Below are 9,992 nucleotides of genomic sequence, written 5' to 3'. Positions count from 1 at the left end.
TGCTGTGCCTTTACACGAGAACTCTCAGTTCACTCCTGTCCCACCGGAGTAATGATTAATATTTTTTTTAAATAAATTATTGTTTTCGCATTAATATCTTTTGCAGGAAGGTTGCTCCAATGACGGATGAGGGTTTGGAAAAAAAAACTTCTGTAGATGCCTTTGCTGCATTGCTTCCTTTAAAGTGGTAGATCGTTATTTTTAGTTTTCCGTTAAGTTAGGGGTTCAAAAACCTTGGAACGATGGATGTTACTGAATTTGCTTAGGCTCTTGAATACTTCTTTCAAATCCATTCGTAGTCGTCAATTTTCCTAAGGAAAGAGGAAGAATCGCTTGAGTCGTTCTTCAGACGGCTTCGCCCTCAACGATGGTATCATTTTCATGAAGCATCGCTATACTGTCTTGATTAATTTGAGGACCTAGTAATAATTATTCAACGACCAGAACTACACTGCGTATTCGAAATGAAATTTCACCTGCAAATTATACAATAACAAGGAGAAAAAGGTGGGGGAGATAAAGGAGTAAGAAGTGGAGGAGAAGGAGGAGGAGGAGAAATGGGAAAAAGTGGAGGAGAAAAGGAAGAGAAGGTGAAAGAAGAGGTGGAAGAGGCAAAGGAGGAGGAGGAGGAGGAGGAGGAGGAGGAGGAGGAGGAATGGGAAAAAGAGGAGGAGAACAGGAAGAGGTGAAAGAAAGCCAGAAGAGGCAAAGGAGGAGGAAGAGGAGGAATGGGAAAAGGAGAAAAGGAAAAAGTGAAAAAGATGCGTAAGAGGCGATGCAGGAGGAGGAGAAGATATGGGGAAAAGAGGAGGAGAAAAGGAAAAGAAGCTGTAAGAAGAGGCGAAAGAAGCAAAGGAGGATGAGGATGAAGAGGAGAAATGGGGAGAAGACGAGGAGAAAAGGAAAAGTGTGAAAGAATAGGCGAAAGAGGCAAAGTAGGAGGAGGAGGAGGATTAGGAGGAGGAGAGAAACGAGAAAAAATAGGAGAAAAAGAAGGTAAAAGAGTAGGTGGATGAAGCAAAGGAGGGGAAGGAGGAGAAGGAGGAGGAGGAGGAGTAGGAGGAGAAAACCAGGCAACACAGAAGGGTATGAAACTGAAGCCGGACAACTGAGTAAATGCCTCTCAATTTCAAACATCAATGAATTTTTCTTGAGAAACGGCGTCTTGGCATCCTTCATGTGTGTGTGTGTGTGTGTGTGTGTGTGTGTGTGTGTGTGTATGTGTGTGTGTGTGTGTGTGTGTGTGTGTGTATATATATATATATATATATATATATATATATATATATATATATATATATATATATATATATATATATATATATATATATATATATATATAGAAATAGATATATTTGCTAAAGGTACAGAGAATAAATAAAACTACCTTATTGGATGAACCTGAGGGTGAAGCACCAAATTACCGGGCTGATGAAGACAGATTCGCCCCTGAGGCGACTTGCTCGAGATAGCTGACCAACACCCCGCCAGGCCCTGAAGGCGGTCAAGTTTTCTGAACTTCCAGACCGAATTCTTGTACCAGCTCCAGTAAAGATTCCTCAACCCAGCAACAAATCACCACTGCAGTCAGCCGAGTAACTTTTTTCCTTCTTAAAGTTGGGCAATGAAACTCAAGACATGTACTGATAAATCATGGACAGGCATTGCGCGGGAGCAGGTGACAGGCAATCATGCGGCAGTAGGACACAAGCACGACAGCTTGAGCGACGGCCGCATGTCGGGGGCTCGGCGCATCGTTAGCACTGGGCAATAAAAAGGCGGCGAGAAGTCTCCCGGCCGTCGCCGCCGGCTAGCCGGGGCTACCCGGTTGCACATGGGGGAAGGAGGGAGGGAGCCGCCATAAACAGGACCACCGATGAGTTGTAAATCCCAACCCCCGCCAAGGAAAAATAATTACAGAGATGGACAACAAGAAAATAGAAAGGAAAATGAAATACATGAGTGACTCCCAATAATAAAACCATACATACACATTAACGCATCTAAAAGTCTCAATAAAAATATAAACAACTCCAAAGATGGAGGACGAGAGTTCCAGCAAAAATCAAATACATAAATTATTTTCAAACAACATTTTCTCCCTCTTAAATGGCTGTATGAGAGGTGGTTTTACGCCCCGTATGGAGCAAGCCCCAACGTTCAGGGAGCTCCACTCACAACACTTTTTTTATATGATGAAAGTCAAACAAAATTCGCTGTATCAACTCCTGTAACCGATTATTTTCAACCCCTTAATTAAGACCCACGGTAAATTTGATTCTCCTGTAGTCTTTTATTGTTATTTTCAATATCACTGCTCTTCGGAACATGGTAACTGTATGCCTCCCTCCAACCTGAGGCCTTTCTTCCCAAGAACTTCTAATCAAACTTATCTCTATGCAGTCCAACTCCATACTGCAAAAGTTATGCATCACCATCTTTTCATCCCTCTCACAGGAACACTCTGCATCAGCTTCCTTTCCTTGTATTTCTTCTATCCAATGATATGAGTCTCTTTAGGACTGGAGTTTCAAGACATCTTTTAAAATAAATTTGATCATGTTCTTTGTCAACTTTCTTCATCTCGTCTTACATGGTGTGGGCATCTTTATTTTGACGTCCCCTCAGAAGTAAAAACAACCGCAAAACGACTAATATTCTTGATCTCTACAATGAAAGTCAAGCAAAACTTAACACATATAAACTAAAATTTCATTGGCAGCAGGAAAAGGAATGAAAGGAACTGGTGCAACGCTTTTAGGGCTAAGACGCGGCCTTTTGGTGCACAGGGAGGCGGAGGTGGTGGTTGTGGCGGTGGTGGTGATGGCGGCGGTCAGTGGCTGTGGTTGAGGAAGGTTGCAAAGCCCCTCTGACTCCCGCTTCTACCCGACTACACACACACACACACACACACACACACACACAAAGGCGCATCCTCCCGAGTCTTTCCTTACAAAGACTTCTATGACAGACCTGGAACATCTTCACCAACAGGACCGGCAGAAGATACCGAATCTCTCTCTCTCTCTCTCTCTCTCTCTCTCTCTCTCTCTCTCTCTCTCTCTCTCTCTCTCTCTCTCTCTCTCTCTCTCTCCGCGATAGCCCTTCCAGACGGTTTCCTTTGATATCTTCCACCATTTCGACAAAGGATGTGAGCAATGTTTTCACCCATGACAAGTTTCGCCTTTTTATCACCGCCTCTCGCTGCACTAAACCCGAGATATCCTGCAGTGCCTGGCGTGGCTCCTGGATATGTGATGAAACTATCCTCTTAGCTCTAGTGGTACGTTTACGTCGGTATGAAAGAGATGCAGACTGATGACTGGACTGTGACGCGAATACACAGCGTAGTTTACCAATATGTGGGTTGTATACACAGAGAACGAGTCGATTGATGAAATTATAACCTTTGCCGTAGCAGGATGGAGTGCAGTATATAGCATTAGACAGAGAAGTGAAAAACGCCGGGAAAGGCAATTTTTGAGCAATAAACTAATAATGGCTGATAATGATAATGAGGATGGGTGATGTATATTGAGATGAATACTGAAAGAAATACCATACACTGTTCCATGGTGCCTAACTGTGTAGGTACTCAGGTGATTGGCTAACCTGACAGCTGTGAAAGTACCGTAGGAAGCAATGGACTGAATCAACTCATAAATAACAATAGGGAATTAACCAAAGCAATAAACTAATAATGGTGTGATAATGCTACTAATAATATGAAAGGTAACCGTTATGATAACTGAACTAATGAACGTACATTTACTTGTGGCAATACCTATGCAAAAAAAAAGTCAGGTAAATTGATACAGGTGCGAAAATAAATGATGATAACTATAAATATTAGGTTAACGATGACATAACAAAGTACTCCTGATAATGTCCATAAAGACCACTTCGATGACGTGGGAATAAATGTAAATAAACGAATAAATAACTACATGCATGATAAAAAAAAAGAAATAGACCAACAAACAAAAAAATAATTCCAATACCACCGAGACCGTCCGCCATCTTGTTCACCGTTAAGGACCGACAGAGAGGCTTGCTCCTTCTCCCTCGCTCCTTCCCTCCTATCCGGGTCCCTCCCTCTCCTGCCTCCCCCTCCTCCCATTCCTCTGTCAGCCCTCCAACTCAGCCCCATTTCAATGCTCCTCTCGTTTCCTATGACCCTCCCTCCCCCCCACCGTCTCTCTCTCTCTCTCTCTCTCTCTCTCTCTCTCTCTCTCTCTCTCTCTCTCTCTCTCTCCTCTACCTTTTCCCGTTCACTGCCCCCCCTCTCTCTCTCTCTCTCTCTCTCTCTCTCTCTCTCTCTCTCTGGCCATGTGTGTGTGTGTGTGTGTGTGTGTGTGTGTGTGTGTGTGTGTGTGTGTGTGTGTGTGTGTGTCGTCCATTTACACACATGAATTACCAGAGGCGCAAATTATATGTACTTGGCTTCTGTCTGTTGGGTAAGGGGTAGTTACTTTGAGGACGAGGAGGAGGAGGAGAAAAGGGAAGAGGAGGAGGAAAAATTGCTGGACGCTTGTGTGTCGAGGTAACTTATTGGTTAAAGTCAATTATTTGTGTCCACATAGCTCTAAGAAAAAGACGGGTGACAGTAAGGAGAAGGAAAATAACCTGGAGGAGGAAGAGGAGGAGGAAGAGGAGGCGTTTAGATAGTAAGAACAGAAGAACAGTAGAAGCAGCAGCAGCAGTAATAAAAGCAGTAGTACCATTAGTAGTATTAGTAGTAGTAATATAGTAGTAGTTATAGCAGTAGTAGTAGTAGTTTAAATAGTACACGTAGTGGTGGTGGTAGAAGAGGAAAGATTATGCTTATAACTATGATAACCTCAGTGATGAATAAAATGAAGAAAGCAGGAGATGAAGAGGTAGAGAAGGACATGAACGACGATCTCAACTAGCGAAAACATGAACTAAAGGACTCCTGCCTACGACTTGAACTCTTTGAAGGGGAGGGTATCAGGACACCTCTCCTCCCGAAACTGACCTATCTTTCGGCCACTCCTCTTAACACTTTTATAGGAGCAGTGAGTAGCGGGCTCTGTTTTTCATTATTGTTTCTTTTTTTTTTGCCCTTGAGCTGTTTCCTCTGCTTAAAAATAAAAAAAAATTGCACCCACGAGGATAGTATATATAAAAACGTTGAGCATTTGCTAAAAAAATATCAGTATAATAAAAATAGTAATAATAATAATAATAATAATAATAATAATAATAATAATAATAATAATAATAATAATAATAATAATAAACAGAACCAAACACCATTACTTCCACCTGTACCAAATTCCGTCCCAAGGAAAAAGTATAAGATGGTCTATAAAACGTAATTGAAAGGGTTAAAAGGTAGGACTGAAAAGATGTATTGCGCAAGAGTAAAAAAAAAAGTAAAAAAAGAGGAGGAGGAGCAGGAGGGGACAGCAGGCGCAGGATGAAAAGAAGGGGGAGGGGGTTGCGGGCCGTGAAGGGAAGGAAGGAACAGGGTGATATATGTGACAGGGTGAGGGTGAAGGGGAGAGAAAAAAAGGGGGTGATGGATGGCGTGAATTCCATTTGCGGCGGTAAATTGGTTAGCGTTGTAATTTGATGGTTAATGCTTTCTCGAGTCTGCCTTGTGTGGAGGGGAAGAGGGGGGAGGGGAAAAGGGGGGCGATGGCGGCTGTCTGGCTGTCTGGTGTAATTCTGGCAAGAATGTAATAACTTTTTGGTGCTTCGTTCATGTGTGTGTGTGTGTGTGTGTGTGTGTGTGTGTGTGTGTGTGTGTGTCAAAACTCCATACCAAATAAACAGATGAAATACCAGAAAATAACTAACCAAACAAATGACAAACAGATAAGAAAACAAATTAACAAAACAAATAACAAACAGATAAAACAAAAAATAAAAAATAACAAAGACAACAAAAATACTAACAAAGCAAATAACACAACACAGCTACATCCAACACAAAATGGAGGTCGGGTATCATGTCGCAGGAGACGAGACGAGGAAGGGGCGAGGCGAGGCAAGGAAAAAGAAATAAAACTGACCATCCGGCAAAAACAAGATATGGAAGAAAAAATAAAATAATAAAATCGACATCGAGAGTCATGTATGGAATTGGATGTATCCCTCGAGGTCCTCCGCGGGGCGAGGCTTAAAACTAACATAACCTTTCCATTCCTGGCACTCTGTTCCCCTTCCTGGCCCCTCCTCTACACCAGACAGGCAAGATATTCTCTCTCTCTCTCTCTCTCTCTCTCTCTCTCTCTCTCTCTCTCTCTCTCTCTCTCTCTCTCTTCCTTGGCACACCCTCTCTTCAGCCTTTCTCCCTTTTCCTACTGCCGTCCCTTGCCCTGCCACCCCCCCTCTTCCCCCTTATAGAGAGTCTGGCACTAAAACCTTTCCACCTTCTCTCCGTCCTCTTCACCGGCCATTTCTCCCTTCCCTTCCCTCCCATTCCTTTTTCCTTTCCCTTCCCTTCCTCTGCAATCCTTATTCCCTCCAGCCCCGGACTTCCCCTCTGGCACTCAGGAACCCTCGCTGGCACTCCTTTCACCTTCACATTAGCCCCTCTCTCTCTCTCTCTCTCTCTCTCTCTCTCTCTCTCTCTCTCTCTCTCTCTCTCTCTCCCCGTCTTGTGCTGTTTGTGCTGTAAATATATTAACTGAGTAATTTCTTGCCACAAAGTTTATACGTAACTATTCAATTAATAACTTATTCGCTGAGAGTAAAAACATAAAAACGTTAAGAGTCTTCAAGAAGCCGGTAGGCCTGTACAAGGCATCTCCTGGATATACAAGGCAGGTCCTGTGAGCCCTGTTATCAAAGTATTTCCAATCACTTATTAACATAAACTTACATATGTTCAATCAGTCATAATTATTACAAAAAATTATATTAACATATCACAATTAATACTGCACGGGTTTTATCGTAATAGTATATAGTAAATTTGGGTTGTTCTTGGTCTGATAAATAATCTTACTTTGTCTTACTAAAACGTCTACTAGAGGAATAGGCTGGAAACACAACTTCAGTACCAAATTTGCAGGACAGCGGTACTTTACAATTATTAATACGTCCCAACCACAAACAAGTGAACGTATTGTTAAGTAATTATGTAAAAAGGTGGACTTTTCGGGAAAAGGAAAACTTTGCGTGCCTTAGTATCTGCGTATATCAACTAATCATGATGTAACGGCAACTTCTGCATAGAAACACCAATAACACTTATACTTAACTATACTTTATGCATGGTTAGGAAATATTGTCAATCAACATTCCTATGAGAGAGAGAGAGAGAGAGAGAGAGAGAGAGAGAGAGAGAGAGAGAGAGAGAGAGAGAGAGAGAGAGAGAGAGAGAGAGAGAATTTTTCCCTATCGCCCCATTTTCTCGCTATTACGTCACAACTAGAAATCATGTAACCAAAAACACCCTACAACCAACGCTAACCCTTACCTTACAACCTTACAACACTTAAAATCAACAGTAATCCTGTAATTAAAAAAAATTACTATAATTATCATGACAAGGTAATAACCCAAGTACCTTATAAACTGGCCCTGAAACACTTGTAAACATTAATAGCGATCTGAAACATCCATTTAATAATATACTCTACGATACCAATAAATATAGCACGAGGTAATTATCCCAGCCTTACGTAACGACTAATCAAAATCGTTCCAGCATCCTGTCAATACCTACGTTCGATTCCCTAAAACTTGCTTCTCAAGATAAATATATAAGTGGGCCGTTACGTCATTAACTTTTCGGTAATTATCAGTCAGTTAAAAAGTGTAAATGAAGAAAGTATATTTAATTGCAATTCGTACCTTGTGATTAAAATAAATAAATAAACTAACGTGGTTATTATAAGGTAGGGCCAAAGCCGTTGCCCACAACACTAGACACTGAAACAAGGTAATGGCAGTAGGCTAGTCACTGAATTACGTCACCTTTGTTAAACGCATTCCCTCATATCAGTTTAAGACCCAAGCAGAACACAACACATCGAGCACCATGATCACTTACTTTAGACACCTCTAAGTAACATTTGGTCACTGTAATGGTAGTAGGCTAGGCACTGAATGACGTCACACTTGTTGAACGTATCTCTTCTAATTATCAGTTTAAATACCTAACATAAAATAACACATGGAACAACATAATCACTTACTTAGAAGGCCTCTGAGTAACAATTAGCCGAGGTAATGGTAGTAGGCTAGGCACTGAATGACGTCACACTTGTTGAACGTATCTCTTCTAATTATCAGTTTAAATACCTAACATAAAATAACACATGGAACATCATAATCACTTACTTAGAAGGCCTCTGAGTAACAATTAGCCGAGGTAATGATAGTAGGCTAGGCACTGAATGACGTCACACTTGTTGAACGTATCTCTTCTAATCATCAGTTTAAATACCTAACATAAAATAACACATGGAACATCATCCTAACATAAAATAACACATGGAACATCATAATCACTTACTTAGGAGGCCTCTGAGTAACAATTAGCCGAGGTAATGATAGTAGGCTAGGCACTGAATGACGTCACACTTGTTAACTGACCTCTTATCAATAGTTTACAATCCTATCACACTAACACAACACATATAGAGCATTATAATCATATACTTTAGACACCTCTGGGTAACACTTGGCCTACAATGAACACTGGGGAATAGATTTGAACTGGATAATAATAAAAAAAATGGCAACCCTCATCCCGTACCTTCTCCTATGTTTATCAAGCTAATAAACATAACACATACAAGGGTCATAATCAATTACTTTAGACATCTCTAGATAACATTTGACCTATACTAAACGCGAGAGAATAAATTTAAGGCGAAAAATGCGGGAAATTCTTATATAAAAGATGGCACCTTCATCCCCGAATCTCCTCCTCCGATCGGTTTATCACGTTTATAAGCCTAATAACACATGTACATCACTATAATCACTTACTTCGGACGTCCCTGGATGACGCTGGATCTTCGGTAATCGCTGAGAACGTGATTCAGGGCGGATAATAGAAGAAATCACGGAAAATAACACGGGCACAACAACACATGGCCTGAGGAAGCCCGGGACTGAAATATCGTACACCCGTAACCAGATTTGTCGTACTTCTGCTGTTTTGGCTTGAAAAGATTTATATTTTTGATAAGAACATGTCAGTAGAGTTAGTGCATAGCTATCTCCACACTTCTTTTCATATATCTACTCTATGTTATGGGTTTACGGGAGGTTTGAAGGTTAGGAGAAGACATGTATGATAGCAGAGGAGTACTTCGTAAAGTCTGAAGCTAGATGACATGGGTGCATTAATATAACCATTCTTAGCTATAATTTAATTGTTTTAATGCTCTCAAGAAGGTAGAGGTCATCGTATGGACGTTATCCTTTATCGTTCCAGGCGCTAATGTACTGTATTTGTATAGTAATTGTCGTACATCTGACCATGCTGCACCGAGCCCAGCCGAAATGTTGACATGTGTTTTCTTTACTTTTTAAGCGTTAATTGATTGATTTTCGTGTGTTTAACAGTATAAACTTAGGAAGGATATTTCGTTCATTGGTATTTTGACATCAAACCACCCATATGTAACGGCACAGGAAGGCAGTGGTGTGCATTCATAGCGTAATTTTTTTTTATTTTCTACGGTTAAAGGAGTTGTTCTAATGAGTTTGGTAGTATAATCTTATATATATACATTTTTTTTTTCATTAATTTTGAAATGAAAGCACCCATAAGTTGCGTTACCTATTGAAAAGTAGGCTAAACTCTTATGGCAAACTATATTTGGTCTAAACTCATTTTACGATAGATTACAGTCCATGAAACCTAAAAATGAGATTAGATTTATTATTTTTATAACCCAATAACAAGAAAAAAACAGCAATGAACTAGAAATGGAATAAAAAAATAAAAAAACGTCTCCTATTATTGAGATAAGAGCAAAAATCTAAATTATGATGATTTT

Source organism: Eriocheir sinensis, chromosome 39, assembly GCF_024679095.1.
Source record: "Eriocheir sinensis breed Jianghai 21 chromosome 39, ASM2467909v1, whole genome shotgun sequence".
NCBI classification, from domain to species: Eukaryota; Metazoa; Arthropoda; class Malacostraca; order Decapoda; family Varunidae; genus Eriocheir; species Eriocheir sinensis.
Note: the sequence above shows the minus strand (reverse complement) of the source record.